At 42.1% G+C, this 22879-nt stretch overlaps 1 pseudogene; it reads left to right on the top strand.

The window, feature by feature from the left end:
* The first annotated feature begins 46 nt into the window (after positions 1–46).
* Positions 47–21156, top strand: LOC149186600 (uncharacterized; annotated as a pseudogene).
* Positions 21157–22879: the final 1723 nt, after the last annotated feature.

Genomic DNA, 22879 nt, shown 5'->3' with positions numbered 1-22879 from the left:
ACTAATCATTTCCAAACAAAATTTAAAAAACGACTACAAACTAAATTGTCTTCTCAGTGCGTTGTGTAGGCACAAGTAGGTGAAAGCAACAGTGGAATTGCTCGATAGAATGAAGGTGAGGATCACCCTGGATACTAACACATATGTGTTGCTACTGGAGGGACGAGAGATCATAGGCGGTGTGAATAATGCTAGAATCACCTTTGGAGAAATGGTCAGCCGCATCGGATGGTTGTCGAACAACATATCGACTTATAATGCCTTATTGAGCATTCTGGTCAGTGGCTCTTGATTTGAAGAGGCATCGAGGTATCTGGCCATGATGAGTAATAGGAAGTGTTTTCCCAATCTAGACTTCTTCCAAAATACACTGCAAATCCTTTATGAGGGAAAATGGTATTGTCCTTGATTCTCCCACTTATTCTCGCAGTGCAATCCCGATGCAAGAAGATTTTGTTGACCTTTTGTTGGATGAGATGGTTTTTAATGGTGTATTTCCTGATTTTAAGACTTACAATACCATTTTTGAAGGCCTTTGTCACTACCCACAAGGCGGAGGAGGGATCGAAAAAAGGTGGAGGAGGGATCGAGCATTTTTCGGGCAATGACTAAGAATGAATTTTTTCCTCTCTATGATAATTATGTTATGGCAATAAATATCTACCTTGAAGCAGATGATCCATAGATGGTTTTTTTTCCCAGGAAAACAGAGTTCGTAATTTCTATTAAAAAGATGATAATAGAGATTACATGTTGTTGATGCCGTAGCATATGCTGTAGTGTGGTTTAACCAATGTACAAAAAAGTTATCAATGAAATATCCTGTAAGTGCAGCTGTGGATACAGTGGACTGTATCCAACCAAATATATACATAGCAGTGTCTCACATATATCCGTAAATAAACAGAGATGAGGTCTATGAGCCCTCATGCAGTAAGGAGAAGTATAGTGTCGATCATTACAATGCTGAGTATAAACAAAAATATGAAAATCATGTAGATCAAAAATATTTTAGGTGGAAGGGATTTCCTCCCGTTGCTGGCCATCAATATATGGTCGATGGTAGAACCTGTGCATCCCTTCAGGAGTGTATTCTTCAATCAGCCAGTCTCCTATAGGCCGATCCGCCGCTTCTTTCGAGAGCCGGTCAGCAAGCGCATTTCTTTCCCTGTAGATATGAGAAACAGTGATCTGGTCAAAATGTGTTTTTAAAAAAACAATTTCTTCCAAGATGTGTTTCAAAGAATATGCATGACATATAGATTTATTGTTTGCCCAATCAACCACAATCTTTGAATCCCCAAATATTTGTATTTGTCGGCATTGTTTGGATAGAGCAAAGAAGAGGAGATGTCTCAGAGTGATAAGCTCAGCATGGTTGTTTGAGCCTGTCCCAAGTCCCAATCTCAGGTGATAATAATGAGTTTCTGAGAGATGAAAAACAATACCCCCCCCCACATCCGTGCATTGGGGCTGCACCGTCGAAATAGGCCCAAGGTATATCCTTGTTGATGTTTTCAGGCAGAATGTGTCTGGGAGTGATGATTTTATTCTCAAAGGGGATTTCCGTATAGGCCACGCAGATGGATGGCGGAAGAAGTTGCCAGTTGACTCTGTAATCCTCAAAGATAATAGCATTGCGTTTGTTCCATATATACCAGGACAACACAGGAGGTAGGTTCCTGGCTTTTTCGGAAGGCACCGCAGACCACCAATGATCCCAGGTAGAGGGTATATCAGCACCGTGCCAGACTGTGATAATGTTGAGGGCCCGAGTGACTTGTTGCCAAATTTCCTTTGTGACAACACAGGTAAGGAATAAGTGAGGCGTTGTTTCCTCCTCTTTGTTGCAGAGAACGCACCAAGATGGTCCATTAAAAGTACGCTTCCTGAGATTGGCTCCAGTAGGAAGCTTGTCAGCAATTATGTTCCACATAAGAAGTCTGGCACGAGGTTGTGCTTGTAGCTGCCATATGTCTCTCCACCAGTTTTTTAAAATATCAGGTTTCTTAGCTTCAATAAGCTTTAGGTAGCCGAGCTTTGGTGCATAAGAACCCGATTTAGCTGGCGCCCAAATAAGTTCATCATCCTCCTCATGTAGCTTAATGTGTGTTTCGGTAAGTGCCTGTATGTATCCTTGCCAATGAGCAGTCCAATCATCAGGTATATGCCATTGCGGATCCGTGACCCAGGCTTGTGTAAAAATGGTTGATCTATGGGGATCACCGATCTGAGCCAGATATTTGATGCCCGCATTGTTGAGATGTCGGATCAAGCCTTCCAGCAGAAGATGAGCATTCCCTGAACCAGGCCAAGGGTCTAATCCAATGCGGACCTGTGCACCATTCCCAATTTTCCAAAGCAGATTATCCCGAATCAGAGGCATAGCTTTTAGAGTGGCTCTCCAGATCGCGGATATGCCATGGTGATTCCAAGTAGGTCTGCGAAGCCATTCAATAATGTTGGAAGGCCAGATATATTTTTGGTGAATTACTTCCGTCCATAAGCTGTCCATCTTGAGGAGTGACCAACCCTGTTTCGCTGTTAAAGCTTGTGCAAAATCAGAGAGAGATTTAATTCCCCATCCGCCCCATCTCTTTGGCAAGGATACAAGGGACCATCTGGTCCAAGCAAAAATCTTTCCCTTTTTATTGCCATTCCACAAGAACCTGTTACATATTTGTTGAATTTTTTGAAGGATACCCTTTGGAATCCAAGTGAGTGACATCCAGTAGACAGGGGTAGCCTCAAGAACAGATTTGATCAGTAGTAGTCTACCGGCTTTTGACAGTAGTCGATGCTGCCAGCATATAATTCTTTTTTCAATTTTATTTATGAGCCAAGACCAGTGTGCCACTTTGTATCCATCCGGCCGCAATCTGAATCCAAGATATTTGATACCATCCATCATATGGCTTTCCAAATAGGGGAAATATTGGGTCGCCAGCTGAGATTCCTGTTGAGAGCATCGCATCATAGATCTGGTGGATTTGTCCCTGTTGATTTCCATGCCCATGGCTTTACAAAAGAGTAGAAATATATCATTTAATGCAGTTATGTCTCGCATGCTTCCATTAAGGAAGATTAAAATATCATCAACAAACAGTAAATGGGTAAGAGAGTACTGTTCAGTAATTTTGAGGCTGCAGAGATCACCATTCCCTTTTGCTTTGGCAATGAGCCTACTCAATCCTTCCATAACAATGAGAAAGAGTAGTGGGGAAAGGGGGCAGCCTTGCCTGATCCCCATAGTTATATTAAAGCGGTCCGAGGCTGCACCATTGATAAGGATATCAAAGGAAACAAAGGAAACACATCCCATAATCCTGTTTATGAGCAAGAGGGGGAATCCCAAATGAGTGAGGATCATCTTAAGGTAGAGCCAATTTACTTTATCAAAAGCCTTTGCAAGGTCGATCTTTAATGAGATACCTTTCAGATTCTTCAGCTTTATGGAGTGTAAGGCTTCCTGGGCAGTGCCAATGGCCTCTTGGATGTGGCGATTTTGGAGGAAAGCAAATTGTTCCGTAGAGATATGTGTGGACAAGATAGGCTTAATGCAGTTAGCAATGATTTTGGCAATGATTTTATAGAGGTAGTTACAGAGGGAGATAGGGCGAAAATCATTGAAGGATGTGGGGTCATCAGATTTTGGTATCAAGGCAATGAAGGTCTGGTTCATAGGAGGATGAATGTGCCCTGTGATCCTGCTTTCCTCAACGACAGCCAATAGGTCCTCTGCCAGCAATTCATAAAAAGTCAGATAGAACTCCACCGGCCAACCATCTGGTCCCGGACTCTTATCCTTTTTGAACCATTTGAGAGTACTTTCCAGCTCTTGTGTAGTAACCGGTTGGCTGAGGTCTTCAATGTCATCCTGCTCAACAAACCGAGGGAACTTTCCAGCTAGTCTGATAATGTCTGGAAGATTTACTGTATTTGGTGCCGTGAAGAGTCTCTTAAAGTGTGAGACCCCCATTCTCGCAATTTGCTGGTGTGTGGTAGCCCAGCCATCCGGTTCCCTTGGTAGCTTCTGTTAGGACTCCAATATGTACCATTTTTGTTATATATTTTGACATCACTTTACCCTTAGAACCATGAACCTCAATGTCTTTTTCATTCACTTTATCCCAAGGTATATGGAAACCTCTTCTTTATTATATGGTTAATCTGTCTTACATTTAATTCCATAATACTCTTATATTTTATCAATTATTGAAGTGCATTGTTGCTAACACAAGTCAAAGATCGCAGATAATATATGCCTTGTTGGGAACGAGCGGTCGTTGCTGAAACAGCTGAACTTCATTGCTGAAACAGCTGGTCCCGTTGCTGAAACAGCTGGTCCCGATGCTGAAACAGCTAACGCAGTTGCTGAAACAGCCGTCAAAGCACGCAACTCCCGCTATGCGTTTTTTGCGATTCTGGAAGAACTTTTTGTGGATAATAGCAGCAGCCAGAAGATACGGTTACCTGGATTATCTTGAAGATAGCATTTCTGTTGTCTCGGTTGTAACAGTATCTCTTTTTAAGAAAGAACAGAATAGTTTTGTTTAGAACAGAATCGAGATCTTCGCTCTTGTGTAAAATTGTAAATGATGTCTCCTCTTTAAAAAGAGGAGACATCATCATTAGAGGGGATCGAATGGTAATTCACAGAACATTATTGTGAGAGACAGGAGCTAGCCTCCCTTTTTGTACTGTATCAGTTTCTTGACAGATGAATAAAGACCTGTTTTGAGCATTCTAGTTTAATTCTTTCTCTTGGGGAATCTTGTGAGAAGGAAAGGGCCCGCCTTCCTCACAAGATCCACCCCTTTATTCCTGTAGTTGTTTATTTCTTATGTATTTGCATTGTATTTGATTCTGTTGCTGAAACACTAGTTACATGGTTTGTGATACTCTGTTTCTTAGCGCTACATGTATTGATTGCACGAGTGGATGATGAGAGCATGTGCTGAAGATCCCTGTGCAGAGGGATAGGGTCTTGCTCCCATTGATTGCTTTCTTTTACTTGCAGTGTGATTAGAAACAAGAGGCCAAGTGCTGAAGATTCCTGTTCCTGGGAATAGGGTCTTGACCTCTTGAGGTTACTTCTTTTACAGTGTGATTAGTGCCAGGCAGCAGGTGCTGAAGTTCCCACCAAGGAATAGGGTCCTGTTCCTATTATGGTTGAATGATTTCTTTTCTTATACATCTATTTCCCTTTGCTGTAACAGAGAAATCGTGTCTGCTATAAGTTAATTGACTTCAACTTTAATTAAGTAGACTGTGAATTGATAGATTGATGAATTTAACAAATGTGTGTGACTTTCTTTTACTACAACATTGAACTGCTTTTGAAATTGAGCATATCCAGTGCGCTATTACCTTTGGAATAAAAAGACCTTCTCGGGTTGACAATTTATGTGGAGCTCGAATTGTGAAAACAATTAGAGCGACCAACATTTTGGCGCCGTTGCCGGGGAAGGTAATTATAGATTCCAAAAAGAATTTATCTATTTTTCCTAATGTGCAGATTGTATGAGAGGACGAGGAAACCAGAAGAAAAATAACCGCGCAGGTGGCAAGGGCTGGGGAGGACGAAAAACGTTTATTGACGAGATTGTATCAAAGGCTGAATCATCACAAAGATTGAGTTCTCGGAAGTCAAAACTTCAGCGTTCCCCTCAGTCAGATTACAGAACAGAAGAAGTTGTGGGTCCTGAAAATACAGAAGAACTAGCAGTCAGCGCTGAAGAGTCAGAGGAAAGTAGCAGAATAGAAGAACATATCGAGGAGATAGTAGAAAGCGCTGGACGACCGGTAGGAAACATTGAAGAACCAATAGAGGATTCTGACGATCGAGAAAGTGCAGTAGGAGGACCAACAATGGAAGACAACAATGATAATTTCCTCTTTGGAGGAGGACGTACAGGTCCTGAAGAAGAAAGAAGGGATGAAAATTCTCTTTCTACCTTGGGATTTCCCATCAGTGATCTTCCTGCAGGAACAATGAAAAATATCCCATTGTCTGCCCTACCTAACTTTCATGGTTTATCTACTGAGGATCCTGACGAGTTTCTTTTTGAATTTGATATTTTATGCAGAAGCTATGATTATGTTACTAATGCTCAAAAGTTGAAACTGTTTCCAGCCACCTTAAAAGGGAATGCCTTGAGATGGTTCATGAGCCTTGGGAGTCAGGTAATCACAACATGGGAGCAAATGAAACAAAAATTTCTGCTTAAATATCAGGACTACTGCCGGACAAGAGAGAAGAAGGATGAATTATTCAATATGGCACAAAAATCGGATGAAAGCTTGGAGGACTACATCGAAAGATTGCAATACAACATACAGAGATCCGATCATCCAGATATAAGTAAGGAAATTCGTAAAACAATATTACTTAGAGGTTTAAGGGATGATTGTTTAAATATGTTAAATATGCTTGCTAAGGGAGATATATCTAAAGAATCATATGATGAGATTTGTGAACTTGCTAAAAGATGTTCTAGGGGAGCTGCAAGAAACAGAATAAGAGATTCCACCTATTCAAGGGTACAGAAATCAGCCAATGGAGGAGCAACAAGAGCAGAGATAGGTAATTTGCTTGAAGAATTTAAAACCGAAATGCTAAGTTCTTTTGCTTCGCAGATTGACACTTTGCAGGTTAAGAAGAAGCAGGCTGAGGCAGAAGCAACTCTGGCTGTCTACTGCCCGAAATGTAGAGATAAACATCCACTAAGGGAGTGTCCAAGAGATAAAGTACCAGTTTGCACCCTTTGTGAGAAAGATCATGAGACAGAACAATGTCCATCTCTACCAGGGATAAAAGCAGCGATGCAGCCAACAGAGGAAGAAGCTGAAGCAGTCTACCTGTTAACTCAAAGAAGACAATGGCAACCTAAAGGGCAAGGTACGAACTCTGGTATGCCATTTAATCGTTGGAACAATTATTCTGCTTTTGGCCAAACAAGCTACCCCCCCTTCAACCAAATGCAATATCCACTTTTCAGTCAAATGAATTTCCCACCCATGCAAATGCAAAACCCTCCCTTTGTTGACCCTTCAATGTGGACTCCTTGGCCTCCACAGCAACCACCGCCTTTCAATCCTTGGAACCCAAGTTGGAATAATCAATCACTTCCATACCCAAATCAGATGCCTCAATTCCAACAATCACTCTCTCTGCCATCAAATGCCCCACCAAACAACCAAATGAGACCCCAACTACCTGCGCAACCAAATCCTAACCCCAATAATAAAGCTGTGCAAGTCATTGATATTCAGAATCAGTCTATATTTCCTACTATGCAATGTAATGATATTCACTTGAGATCTGGAAGAGTAGTAGAACCTATTATTGATGATATAACTGATTCAGATAAAAATGAAACCGAAAAGCAAAAAGAAGCTCAACCACCTCCTAACAAAAATGCTGAATTAACAGAACCTCCATTCCCCGAGCGTTTGGTTTTAACCAAAACAGCTGAAACACCTACTTTTAATTTTATGGGGGAATTGCAAAATTTGTATATTAAAATTCCACTTTTACAAGCATTAAAAGATGTACCAATTTATGCCAAAACATTAAGGGATATTTGTGTGAAGAAACCTGGTAGGAAAACCAAGGATCCCCTTACAGTACATGTGATGGGAGACTTGTCTACATTAATGTTCGGAAAAGCCCCTCCTGTAAAATATGGTGATCCTGGCCATCCTACTGTCACAGTTCAGATTGGTAAAGCAGTAATCCCCCGAGTTTTGGTAGATTTAGGTGCAGCAATTAATATAATGACTCTGGAAACTTCACAATTGTTACAGCTGAATAACACAATCAGAGATACACCCACCATTTTAGAGTTAGCTGACCGTTCCACAATTAAGCCAGAAGGGGTTGTTGAAGACCTGCTCATTTCAGTTGAATCCTGGAAATATCCAGCTGATTTTGTTGTATTGCAAACTAAAACAAAGCTGGGGGGACATCCCTTAATTCTAGGAAGGCCATGGTTGGCCATAGCTGATGCATTTATAAGTTGCAGATCTGGTTCAATGACAATTTCTAATGGTTATGAAACAAAACAATTAACTCTTTATCCTCACGCTACGCCAGTAGTTAATAATGAAGATTCTATATGGATGGATTATGATGATAATGCTGTTCAGCCGATTCTAACTATAGGACAAGCTTTAACTCTTAAAGACAATACAGAAGATGAAATAATCAATAATTTTATTTGTGAACCTTCTTCTGTTATTGCTGAAACACACAATCAATTAACTGCAATTTTTGAAACTGATATACAAGAAAAGATTGAACCTGAAGATTCATCTCAAACTTTAAACACGATCCCATCTAAGAGCGTAACAGTTGAAATTGAACCCGGTAAGACATTAAACATAAATCCTGATCTAACAGATGCTGAAACACAGCAGTTAATGAAGTTATTACACGAATATAAGGGGGCATTTGCCTGGGATTACACGGACATGAAAGGTATTTCTTCTGAATTATGTACTCACAGAATTTACATTAAAGAGGGATGCCGACCTATTTGTCAACCCCAAAGGCGAATGAATCCTAATTTACGAGAAATTGTTAAAGAAGAACTTCAAAAATTGCTTAATGCAGGGTTTATATACCCCATATCTGACAGTGAATGGGTTTCCCCGTTAGTAATTGTCCCTAAGAAAAACGGGAAATGGAGGGTATGTGTTGACTATAGAGCTTTAAACAAAGCTACCCAAAAGGATCATTTTCCCTTACCTTTCATTGATCAGGTGTTGGACAGTCTTGCAGGGAAGAAATTCTTCTCTTTTCTAGATGGATTCAGTGGTTATAATCAGATAAAAATTGCACCCCAGGATCAAGACAAGACCACTTTCACCAGTCCTTGGGGAACTTTCGCCTATAGAGTTCTCCCATTTGGATTATGCAATGCACCAGCAACCTTTCAAAGAGCTGTTATAGGAATTTTTTCAGATATGCTGAATGACTGTATGGAAATATTTATGGATGATTTTACCCCCTATGGTGTGTCTTTTGAAGAGGGATTACAAAACCTTGAGAAAGTACTTAAAAGATGTATTCAAGCCCACCTTTCCTTAAGTACCGAAAAATGCCACATGATGATGAGTGAGGGAATAGTGCTTGGACATTTTATTTCATCTCTAGGTATTCAGGTAGATCCATCTAAAATATTAGTCATTCAGAATCTTTCTGTTCCTAAAACTCAAACTGATGTGAGAAGTTTTTTAGGACATGCTGGTTATTATAGGAGATTTATTAAAGATTTCTCTAAAATAGCTTCTCCATTGTTTGTATTGCTTATGAAAAATGCTGAATTCAAGTGGACTAGTTCTTGTCAAAAAGCTTTTGAAGAATTGAAGCATCAGCTGTCTACTGCTCCTATTTTGAGGGGGCCTGACTGGAATCTTCCGTTTCACATATCCTCTGATGCTTCAGATGTGGCTATTGGAGCAGTCCTAGGACAAGAGGAAAATCATCTTCCTTATGCTATATACTTTATCAGTAAGAATATGACCTCTGCTGAGCTTAACTATACAGTTACCGAGAAAGAGTTCCTTGCAGTAATATATGCCATTAATAAATTCAGACACTATATTACTGGGTACCCTACTTTTGTGCACACTGATCATTCAGCTATTAAATACTTAATGAACAAATCTGTCACAAATGCTAGAGTTACCAGATGGCTGTTACTATTGCAGGAATTTGATATTACAATTGTAGATCGGCCTGGTAAGGAAAATGTGGTGGCTGATTTTCTTTCACGGTTAAAAATTGATAATGATATTCCAGTAGATGATAGTTTTCCTGACGAATATTTGTTTGCAGTTTCTGCTCATTCTCCATGGTATGCAGATATTGCTAATTACTTGGTTGCAGGAAAACTACCAGCACACCTGTCATATAGGGAAAAGAGAAGAATTGTTCAACAAAGTGCCAGGTATAGCTGGATCAGCGGATGTCTCTTCTATACTGGGCTTGATCAGGAGATCCGAAGATGCATTAGAGAAGATGAAGTGTATGACATATTGAAAGCTTGTCATGATGGCCCTTGTAGAGGCCATTTTGCTGATAAAAGAACAGCGCATAAAATCCTGAGGATGGGTTACTATTGGCCCTCATTATTTAAGGATGCAAAGAAGTATGTAAGGGCTTGTGATAGCTGCCAGAGAATGGGTCAACCCAATCATAGAGACCAAATGCCACTAAACCCCCAGGTAGTTTCTGAACCATTTGAAAGATGGGCCTTGGACTTCATAGGACCCATTAACCCTCCATCCAATCAAAGAACCTATATATTAGTCTGCACAGACTATATGACTAAGTGGGTGGAAGCCAAAGCACTTATTAGAGCCAATGAAGAGGTTGTCTTGGCCTTCTTATTTGAAGATATTTTCACTAGATTTGGAATCCCCAGAGAGCTAGTCACGGATGGGGGACCTCCATTCAGTTCTCATGGTTTTAAATCTACCCTTCACAAATATCATATTCAACATATAATGACTACACCATACCACCCCCAGGCCAATGGGCAGGTGGAAAGCACAAACAAAGTTTTAGAGGCCATTCTAACTAAAACAGTGAAGGACAACCGAAAGGATTGGTCCCAAAGGCTCCCTGAGGCATTATGGGCTTACAGGACTACTTGGAGAAACACTACCGGTTTTTCTCCCTATGAATTGGTTTATGGTAAAAATGCTATTTTTCCTGTGGAATTTGAAATTAAAACTTTAAAGACTGCCTTAGCTGTTAATCTTGATTTGAATGATGTGCAGACAGCTAGATTGCAGCAACTTTTGGAGTTGGATGAAAAGAGATTGGATGCCATTCACCAAACAAACATGATTCAGCAACAAAGGATGAAATGGCATGACAAAATTATCAAACACAAGCAGTTCCAAAAAGGTAATTGGGCCTTGCTGTATGATTCTCGGTTTGAAAATTTTCAGGGAAAGCTACGTACACGTTGGCTTGGACCGTATGAAGTAGAAGATGTCTTTCCAAACGGAACGGTAAGACTTGTAACAATTGATGATGCTAAAACACCTCTACTAGTCAATGGCCATAGGCTCCGTTTATATGAGCGCCCTGTTTCTAAAGAAGATTTCAAGACTGCTTGCATGACTGATATTCATTATCTTTTTCCAGGGGAGTCTTCTGCTCCTCACAACACTTAATTTTCTGCACTATATTTTTAGAAGTAGATTAGATTTAGCACTAATAATCCCTGTCAAGGATTGGCATGTTACAATTGAATTTTGCAGATTCTGGAAAGGCAATAAGGAGGACAGATTCATCATGAGAAGATCTGAAGCTTTAAATCAAGAAGCTTCCTCCCATCATTTTACCCTCTCCCCTAAAGTAATATCCCTCCATTATTTCTATCATTCCCACCACTCCCGAAATATCTTCCTTCAGTCTGTGTTACCCATCCCTTACTGCTGAAAATAATCCCTTATCATTCACAGACCTAAGTCAGTTATCACAATTTTCTGATTTTTCCCGTTGCTAAAACTCCTGTTTCAGCAACGTAATACCAATTTTTCCCGTTGCTGAAACACCTGTTTCAGCAACGTAACACCAACTTTTTCCGTTGCTGAAACACCTGTTTCAGCAACATATCATTGATTCTACCCATTGCTGAAACACCTGTTTCAGCAATACATTATCAATTTCCCCCGATTGATGAAACACCTGCTTCAGCAATGTATCGTTCATTTGTCAGTTGCTCAAACATCAGTCTCAGCAACTTGTTATTATCAAAGCAGCATCTCTCTTTGTCGACATATAAGCTTTCTGGTCCTTCACGATCATACTTCAGATCCTTTTGGTGAAAATTATTTGGCATATACCAGAATCAATTACACAGACCCTTCTATGATCATTCAAGGCTATTGCAACCGACACTTCGAATTATTAATTAAAGGTAAAGTATAAGGTATATGGTTTTAATGTAATTCGGTTAAATCATATTAAAAGAGAGGATTTCATTTCATAATGATTGCATATCTCCCCACGTCCAATCATTATTACACCATACGTAGGGGGGGGGGAATTCCAAAAATGGAATGATTATTTCGCATGAACCAACCTGCCGCCTGTTATCATATCCATTTTTGCCGTCATTTAGACTACGCAGCCGTTGTTGCAACAACTAGTCTGATCAGGGTCTGAGAATACTGAATTGTGCCTCTGCGGAAAAAATCAGAGCTTTAGCCATGGGAAAGGCAGCCATTAGAAATGAGCCCGGCTCCATAAGTCTTCTACAGCTCTTTCCTGAAGTGTATCAGATCTTCCAACAAGCAGGGTGGACAGCATATTTTGAAAGGTTGGGAGATTTTAACGCAGAAGAAGTATTAGAGTTTGCACATAACTTTGAAGACAATTTCTCAGTGGTCCGAGGGGTTCGCATTTCAGTGACAGAGGATGACATAGTTCAGGTATCAGGGTTGCCAGCTGAGGGCATTCGCTGGTTTAGGAGGAAGCAGGTCGTTCTTAACGCGCAGCAAGACTTTTTGCGCCCGGACGAGCAAGTGGAACCTAGAGGCCGCGGGGTCAGTCTGCATTCACTTCCTCAACCATGGCCATCAGTGGCAGAATTCGTCAAACACTACCTAACATGCGAAGGGTGTTATCAGGTAGTGTACAATCATGACTTTGTTCTGCTGAATCATTTGAGGAATGGAAGATTGATTAATATCCCTTATTATCTGCTTGGTTGTATTAAAAACATGTCGTATTATTGTAAGCGAGCCAAATCTCCAATGTCATCCCTTACCCATCACCGCTTATGCCAGCTGCTAATACAGAGGGGTTTTGCTCAGCAAAATCCCCCTTTGCAGGCCCCACCTGAAGTCCCTCTGCAAGCCCCACCAGAAATTCCCCAACCACCTGAAGTCCCTTTGCAAGCCCCACCCGAAACTCCTCAGCAAGAGAAAACGTCCCAACCGTCTGAAAATCCTCATAAAGAACAACAGGAGGAAACCCTGAATTCTCCCGTCAACCCAACCCCGAGCTCGCCTCAGTTAGCAGAGCTAACACCCTCTACTATTCCTGTCCCTAGTGACGATTCTCCAACACCCCCTTCTTCACCCATTAAGAAAAAGAGGAAAACCCCAGCAGTCACAAGTTCTAGACCACGGACAAGGTCCACATCCAAAATTCCTACCCCTCTGGAAAACCCTGTCCCGAAGAAAAAGCCCTCCCGTTCAAGGAAAAGGAAAGGCAGCGATTTTGCTGCCTTCCTACCAAAAAGAAAGAGGACAAAGACTGTTGAGGCAGAATCCACTTCCATTTTCCCTAACCCTGCCACTATTGTATTGAAACCCTTATCCCCATCCCGAACTCCCCAGCCGGTCTCGTCCGAAGACACTGTCACACAAAAATCAGTGCCTCGGGATAATACGACATTGGTTATGGATCAAGGAGTGACTGCTCCACAAGAACCAGTCACTTGCCCAGTGACTGTAACACAAGAACCAGTCACTGAGGAAGAAGAATACACCAAGCAGGTCGATAATGGGAAATGCCCAGTGACTGTTCCACAAGAACCAGTCACTGAGGCAGAAGAATTTACAGAGCAGGTTGTTAGTGAAGAATGCCCAGTGACTGTTCCACAAGAACCAGTCACTGAGGCAGAAGAATTTACAGAGCAGGTTGTTAGTGAAGAATGCCCAGTGACTGTTCCACAAGAACCAGTCACTGAGGCACAAGAATTTACAGAGCAGGTCAATACTGAAGAATGCCCAGTGACTGTTCCACAAGAACCAGTCACTGAGGCACAAGAATTTACAGAGCAGGATGATAGTAAAGAATGCCCAGTGACTGTTCCACAAGAACTAGTCACTGAGGCACAGGAACACAACAAGCAAGATGATAGTGGGAAATGCCCAGAGACTGAAATACCAGAACTGGAGATGGAAATACCAGAACTGGAGATTGAAATACCAGAATTGGAGATTGAAGTACAGGAATCCATTCCTAACCTGGTGGATGAAACACAAGAACCACCCACTGTGGTACCAGAACTGGAAACCGAAACACAGGAATCCATTCCTAACTCGGTGGATGAAACACAAGAACCACCCACTGTGGTACCAGCATTAGTCACTGAGAAGCAAGAATTCATGACTGGTCCGATAGAGGAAATACAAGCACCACTCACCGTGGTATCAGAACTAGTTGCTGAGGAACAAGGATTTATTCCTGATAGAGCACGAGGACTATTTACTGTGGTATCAGAACTAGTTACTGAGGAACAAGAACTTATTCCTGATGGAACACAAGGACCACTTACTATGGTATCTGATCTAGTTACTGGAGAACAAGAATCCATTCCTGGCACGATGGATGAAACACAAGAGGCACCCATTGTGGTGCAACAACCAGCTACCACTGTGCATCAGCAAAATATCCCAGCAGAAACAAGCAGCATACAAGGCCCACATACGATGACATCTCTACTGCAGGAAAATGAGTTCCTGAAGTCTGAAATAGAAGCTTACAAAGCTGAGTTAGCCATGGCTCAAGAGGCTTTTGAAAAAGAACTCAATCTCCATACATTAGCACAAGTAGCCTCAATGCAAAGCAGGGAGACATGTATAGAATATATGTGCAAAGAGTGTGGCACCATTTATCAGAATGCAGGCTATAAAGTAGTTGAAATTCCACTCCCTGAGACAATTATGACAGAGGGAACACAAGAGGAATGCCCCACTGCTCCACAAGAACCAGTAGGACCCCCTATGATGCAAGAAGAAGAAGAAATCGAACAAGAGATATCTCATCCTTTGGGGACTGATGCAGCTATCCCGGCAGAAGAAACACTGCCAGAGCACACTACTACTGATACAGCTATTTCGGCAGAAGAGACACTGCCTCAGCACACTACTGGTGCAAGTATCCCGACAGAAGAAATAATGCCCCAATGCATTCCCTCTGAGGCAGCCATACAGACAGAGGGAATAGTGTCCAAACCTACTACTTCTGTTAAACAGACACAGACTCGGCTATGGGACCCATTGGAACAATTCAACAGATGGAAGAAGGAACATGCTGAGAAACAGGATATAGTATTACAACAGCATAAGTTGCAATGGCAAAACTATGTATACACTAACTGGGAGAACTGGGAGCAATTACTGCAAGAGCACAGGGAATATAAGAAGGAAGCCAGACAGTCTAAGGAACGGATAGCCTTGATGTTTTCATTGGTGCGGAAGTTGATGGTTACACGTAAACCTTCTGTAAACTACGCTCTTTTTCTTGCTGAACGACTAGCTTATTTTCAAATTAAATCAATAGCACATGGTAGACCACATGAAGTACTGACTTCAGAAAAGTTTGTTGAGACCTTTAAGGAGGCCCCTGAAAGCGACCAGCATCTGCTGTGCGAACTCTACCTTCATAATGAAGCCATTCCTGAAGAAAGAAGAATTAATCTTATTCCAATTGCAAGTGATATACAAATTAGGGCATTTGCTTCATTTTTGTCTAATCAACTCACTTGGCAGACTGCGTTCAATGCAAGCAGTCATAATGAGGAGAATAAACTCCTGTGGATTAGACCAGAGCCGGTAAGCCCAGCCATGTTTATAGCACAGTACTATGAATTCTTGCAGAAGCCAGGTATCAACGAGCACATAGAGCAATTACAGGCTTCAATCCTTTTTAATTGTCAAGAGCATATTCGAATGAAGGGTCCTGCTGCACTGAAGGCCAATGATCTCTTTTGGCAGCAATCAGATAAGGAAAGACAGGATTATCATCCTTTTAACCCTCTCAATTTTCACGCTGCATTGTATAGAGTCCCTAAGTATATTGATTGCATTCAGCATTGTGGAGTCAACTGGATTGGGTATCATTTCCGTTTTCCAATCTTATGGCTGCCTTCAGAAAAATATCAAAGTCATTACCAGTTGACTGACGAAGAGGAAGCCTCGGCATGGCAACAGTTGCAGACCAACAGCGGGTTCCGAGCTCCTACAGACACCACCTTCTCCAGCTACTGCTTGAGTAATTTGCATTGCCAGTCCCAGTACTCAGACTCTGATTCAGACGAAGGGGTTGCCTGAGGACATGCAACATTTTTAGCTGGGGGGGATGTTAGGACTCCAATATGTACCATTTTTGTTATATATTTTGACATCACTTTACTCTTAGAACCATGAACCTCAATGTCTTTTTCATTCACTTTATCCCAAGGTATATGGAAACCTCTTCTTTATTATATGGTTAATCTGTCTTACATTTAATTCCATAATACTCTTATATTTTATCAATTATTGAAGTGCATTGTTGCTAACATAAGTCAAAGATCGCAGATAATATATGCCTTGTTGGGAACGAGCGGTCGTTGCTGAAACAGCTGAACTTCATTGCTGAAACAGCTGGTCCCGTTGCTGAAACAGCTGGTCCCGTTGCTGAAACAGCTGGTCCCGATGCTGAAACAGCTAACGCAGTTGCTGAAACAGCCGTCAAAGCACGCAACTCCCGCTATGCGTTTTTTGCGATTCTGGAAGAACTTTTTGTGGATAATAGCAGCAGCCAGAAGATACGGTTACCTGGATTATCTTGAAGATAGCATATCTGTTGTCTCGGTTGTAACAATATCTCTTTTTAAGAAAGAACAGAATAGTTTTGTTTAGAACAGAATCGAGATCTTCGCTCTTGTGTAAAATTGTAAATGATGTCTCCTCTTTAAAAAGAGGAGACATCATCATTAGAGGGGATCGAATGGTAATTCACAGAACATTATTGTGAGAGACAGGAGCTAGCCTCCCTTTTTGTACTGTATCAGTTTCTTGACAGATGAATAAAGACTTGTTTTGAGCATTCTAGTTTAATTCTTTCTCTTGGGGAATCTTGTGAGAAGGAAAGGGCCCGCCTTCCTCACAAGATCCACCCCTTTATTCCTGTAGTTGTTTATTTCTTATGTATTTGCATTGTATTTGATTCTGTTGCTGAAACACTAGTTACATGGTTTGTGATACTCTGTTTCTTAGCGCTACATGTATTGATTGCACGAGTGGATGATGAGAGCATGTGCTGAAGATCCCTGTGCAAAGGGATAGGGTCTTGCTCCCATTGATTGCTTTCTTTTACTTGCAGTGTGATTAGAAACAAGAGGCCAAGTGCTGAAGATTCCTGTTCCTGGGAATAGGGTCTTGACCTCTTGAGGTTACTTCTTTTACAGTGTGATTAGTGCCAGGCAGCAGGTGCTGAAGTTCCCACCAAGGAATAGGGTCCTGTTCCTGTTATGGTTGAATGATTTCTTTTCTTATACATCTATTTCCCTTTGCTGTAACAGAGAAATCGTGTCTGCTATAAGTTAATTGACTTCAGCTTTAATTAAGTAGACTGTGAATTGATAGATTGATGAATTTAACAAATGTGTGTGACTTTCTTTTACTACAACATTGAACTGCTTTTGAAATTGAGCATATCCAGTGCGCTATTACCTTTGGAATAAAAACACCTTCTCGGGTTGACAATTTATGTGGAGCTCGAATTGTGAAAACAATTAGAGCGACCAACAGCTTCCAAATGGTATTTGATGCCTTTCTGCCATTTGCGAGGTTATGAAAATACTTAGTATTGCTGTCCCCGGCTTTGAGCCAAATGGCTCTGCTTTTGAGTCTCCATAGTTCCTCCTTTTCTTGCAATATCTTCGTTTTTTGCCCAAGCAGCTGACACAGAAGTGTTTTTATGGCGTCGGTTTGATATCCAGCCCCTCTTTCATCAGTCAAAAGCGCTATCTGATCTTCAGTATCCTTCAGAATCTGGTCATCTCTTTTCCGCTTAAGTCTTGCCTAGATCTCCGTCTTCACTTTGAGCATTTTTAGTCTTTCGCAGAAATCCAATGCTTTCCTCTGATCTCTTAGCGGGGGTTGGGATGCCCAAAAATCCGTAACCAGCTTGATGTAGTCTGGTTCTTGGAGAAAGCCCGCAAAAAATTTGAAGGGAGAGCGTGGCTTGAAATTATTGTCACTGATCTGTAGAAGGATAGGATGATGATCCGATAGTCCCCTAGTGCTGACCCACTGTCTGTATAAGGGAAATAATTGTATCAATGCCTCATGCATCATATATCTGTCTAATCGCCTTCCCAGAGCAGCCTCTCCAGTACGCTGGTTGTGCCAAGTGGGGAGTTTCTTGTTCATGGGAATGTCCACAAGATGGTGAGCATCAAGAAGCATGTTCAATTGCTCCGCCAAAGGGTCACACTGCGGATGATGACCCCAGGATTCCCCCACCCCAGGGAGAAATTGAAATCGCCCCCAATTACTGTATGCTGAGTGATATGGCTGCTAGATAAGAAATTTTGCCAGAATGCAAGTCTATTCTGGTTAGGCCCATAAATATTTATGATTCTGATTGGGATGCCCAACTCGCCCATGATAATGTCCATCCCCAGGAAGCCACTGCCCCCCCAAGCAGAGAGAGGCTTGCATTTTCTGGGGTTTATACCAATGAGAAGACCACCAGATCGGCCACAGGCATCCAGTCCATGTAAAACCCATCCCGGGAGCATAGCTTGAAGACTTTTCACCGCCACCTCGGCAGTACAGAGGGTTTCCTGAAGGAAAATGATGTCACATCTAGACTCTTGCAGGAGTCTTTTTAGAGCCAGTCGTTTATTGGGGTTGGCTAGTCCCCTGCAATTGTAGGAGAGCCAGATCATGGGGAACCACAGATCAGGGGCTCATTTGCTCTAAGTGCCCGTTCAATAGTAAACTGTCACCCCATAGCAACATCCGCAACCGCATTAAGCTTTGCAGAGGAGATATTGGATGGTCTACCGCATTTTTGCTTGCGATGCCGACCAGGGGATGATCCCAGTCCCAGAAGTTTAGGACGAGCCCGGGATCTCAGATGATAATGATGGGAGCCGGAACCGGCCGGAGAGGGCGGAGAGTCAGGACAACCCAATGCCGGATTATGGGAGGGGGGGGTGGTGGAAAAAGTGGGTGGAGGAGGGGCGATGGTGCACAGTATGGAGGGGAGAGTGACATTTTCTGAGAAGGAAGTCCGATATGAAGAGTGCAGTATCGATTGCAATTCATCAGAAAAAAAAGGAGTACAGATAGGAGTGGATGCATTACCCGAATGAGAAGGTGCAGCCTCCGCCGTTTTGGTAGCATCCTCTGCTGTCTTTGAGCGTGTACGCGGCGGTCCTGATGAGGGCGCTGCCTTCCTCCGAGTGTTCATCTTAGCACCATCACCCGCCTTCTTGTTAGGAGTCTCCTGTTGAGCCTGATCACCAGCTGTCGAGATGTTTGCTCCTGCATTTTGTTCCATAGTAGTCTTCTGTCGAGGTCCTTTAGTCTCCGCAGAAGTCACCCCCGAGATCAACGGACAATCCTTATACAGGTGGCCAATTTTATGGCATCTTCGGCAGCGAAAGGGGACGCCTTCGTAGTCCAGTAGCTGTTTGCGGGAGACATGATTATGGTGCAGTGTAATATTCCCCTCTAGACCAGGTCTGGTGTCCAAGTGAACTAGAATTCGCGCCATAGTCCTAGTGCCCGTTTTCTCGTATGATCTGTCGTGCTCCAAGTATGTACCAAGTGTGTCCCCGATTCTCTTGAAGGCATATGGGCTCCAAAATTGCCATGGCAGACCTGGTAGACGAACCCAGATGGGTCCAGCCCCCAATTGTTCTCGTTCTGGATCAAATAGAGGATCCCATCGCTTGAGCAGGACTGGAGCTAGCTCAATGTGCCAAAACTGGGAGAGGATCCACTGGGTGTATTCAGGGCAATGGAAGTGTAAGGCAAACCAGCCCCTGGTGAGAACCATAACCTTTGGTAATTCTTTTAGCAGTGAACCCCATATTTCCTCCACCCAAGCCTTTAGTCGCTCCGCAGTGTAGGTGCGTCCACGAACCCTGCCAACCAGTACCTTGTGAGAAGCAGCCATCACATCTGGCAGTGGAGCTTCTGGCCCAAAAAATACGCTAAAGTCCGAGTCAATGGCTTGCAGGCATCTGCCTTTCGTCACCTTTTCAGAGTGCTTGCCGATGGGGGTCTCCTTCAGAAGTTTGCGACAGGGATCAGATGAGCTATGCTGTGCAGAGCCCGTGGAGCGAACTGGTATTGGTGGAGTAGTGAAGCATCCCGAGCGAATCGGGGAGCGAGGAGCCGAGGAGCTAGTGCCCGGAGGGAAGTCAAGGGAGGAGTGGAGGGGGAGCCGTTGGGCCTGCGGCATAAAGGAAACTGAGGGTGAATGTGAGCTAGATGGAGGCGGAGGCGGAGGAGGCGGAGGTAATGCAGGGCGCTTATGAATCTGTAGCGGAGCGTCCAGTGTAGGCGAGTTCAGGAAGCTTGTACCCAGAAGTTGTAACGTCGCAGGAGAAAGGGGAGGGCACTCCAGAGGTGAGGCATCCGCAAGATTGAAGTCAGTAGCCTTGTTCTTCCCTGATATCGGCAAATGCCGCTGCTGTGATGTAGCACCTGTCTCAAAACCCAGAGCGACGCTCCGCGGTATCATGAGGGGCCTATTTGAGTGTGCCCATATTTCCTGGTGAGGCGTGGGGTCCGCCTCGTAATCTACCAAGTCTTCATCGCCCATTCTGAATGTCGGTGCAGGGAGAGCCGGTACAGGAATCGATCCGGAAACCGTCAGCGGTAAGAAGGGAGGGTCAGTGCGCCAACGGAACCGGGAGGGGACCGCAGAATAAGACAAATGCCTCCGTGAATCCCAAAATCGCTGTCGGTGAACAGGCCGTCAGTGCTGTCGATACCCAGAAACTCCAGGTGCAAGTCGCCATGGGAAGGGGACCCTGTGTCAAACCCTAGTTAGGGTCCGCCATTCTTGTCGCCTGCGAGAGCTCCTCCTCCATCGTCTCTTTAAATCCCAACCTTCATCCATAGATGGTTGTAATGATGTGGAAACACATTATACAGAAGGTCATTTTCCCAAAATCAAATTGTGCTGCTATATTAATTGATTGGTTTTGTGACCCAGGAAGATCATTAGAAGCAATAAAGTATTCTATGGAGGAAATTTCCAGAGTGCAATTACCTGTTGAAACTACAACAAAGTTGAAGAAGGAATTGAGTCAAGCAGGTAAGCAAGATGCATATGCACAACTTGAAAAAAATAAGTATTTAAAGTCATACCAAGTAATCACTATTTAAATTTTTCAAGTCAGTCCCCTTGAGGGGGAGCTACCTGCCTTCGGGCTAAGCCAATGTTTACAATGTTGGTTTCCATTTCTTGTTGTGATGATGTGGTTATTAGTGAATTTCAAAAACCTCGACAACATTGACAGAGGCAATATAGATGAAGCTTAGGAGTGGAATAAGCTACTCTCACTGGAATAAGTTGCTCTCAGTTTTTCCGTTCCTTTTTTGTAGCTATTTGTGTTATACAATGTTTAAATCTGTGTCTTAGGGCATCATTTATCTCGATTGAAAAAAATCTTGGACTTTTTTGCAATTCATTTTCTCCTTTTTCTTCTTTGCCATTTTATTGATTTCAATTTGTAACTTTTGTATGTTGAACTATAGCTTAGGAGGAGGTTAATTTCTTGAGGAAGAGTAAAGATATTCTGGTTGTTTTATGTGTGCAAGTGTGTCTTGAAGTTGCTAGTGATGGATGCAACTCCTCCTGTTGTTGCTCCAACCATTGCCTTAATGAGAAGACTATTGGAGAAAAAAAGTAGTTTATATCTTGGTTCTATCTCTAGGTAGCCAACTTCCTACTGGAGAGGGTTTGACACACACATGTGCAAAGCTCCTCCAACAGTATCATAATATAGGCTATAGCTCTTTCTTGGATTCCACAATTTCATTGTTTGTATCCCTTTGTGGATTTTGGGCTTGAATATCATTTCTGAGCTCAAAGCCACAATTATTCATTATAGGATCTTCCTTCAACTTGTTTTCCCTAACCTATTTGTATTGTCTTTTCTATAGGGTTCATTCTTTTTGTGTCGATAATTCCAATAGACTTTTCTATAGAGGTGAAAGAATAGATTCACCGAGAATTTGATATGCTACCATAGTATTCTTTGAATATGCTTTGCAAGGCAGTCAAAAGCACACTTTGTATCATTTCACATTAATTAATATTTTCCTTTCTTCCATAGGAAACTTTCCTCTTGGTCTTGATTCACGATCATAGATCCTTTGAGATAGGTGAGATAAGAGTTTTGATGGCTACCTCCATCCACTCCTAGATAAAAGTGCTTCAAATTATCATCTTGGCATTGAATGCCTCTTCTTTCTCATTATACAATTCCACTTGAGCTTTCCTATAGTTCTCATCTCTTGTGTCACTGTATATTGCAAATTGAAAGGTTGTTTTATAAATCAAGAGCAAGGAGTGCAATTTTCGTCTTCAAAATATTTTGTTGCAATAAGTATTTTTTGTTTGGAGTATTAATTAATTTGTTTTTGTTTTCAATTTTGGAAACTGAGTGATACTGAATCCAATATGTGCATTGTTTAGTTTGAGGACTTAAGTGATACAATTTCTTTTGCATCAATTTACAAATGCATAGGATGCTAATCAACATGCCATGATTGAACTTCTAAAAGAACATTGTGCATAATCTTTGGTAAGTTTGCTGATGTAGTGCAAAAAAAAATTAAGTACATATTTATTGTTGACAACTTGACCCTTGATATGTGTTATGATTCTTAGTTAAGGTCTTCCATCCTCTCTCTTTCTCTTTGTTGTTTATCATCAGCATCAATATATTCTATTTGACATCTCAAGGAAAACTTGTCCAAGATTAGTTTTAAATTCTGAAAGGAGTGTAGCATTAGAGGATTAATCCTATATTCATAAATCCAACCAACATGAAATTTTTTGGGGGGCTTTGATCCTTGCCTAAAAAGCAATATTTGGAACTGA

Source organism: Pinus tabuliformis, chromosome 3_1 (genome assembly GCF_031772625.1).
Source record: "Pinus tabuliformis cultivar Carrire ecotype Pingquan chromosome 3_1, CPIR1, whole genome shotgun sequence".
Classification (NCBI taxonomy): domain Eukaryota; kingdom Viridiplantae; phylum Streptophyta; class Pinopsida; order Pinales; family Pinaceae; genus Pinus; species Pinus tabuliformis.
Note: the sequence above shows the minus strand (reverse complement) of the source record. Positions and strands in the feature narration are given on the sequence as shown.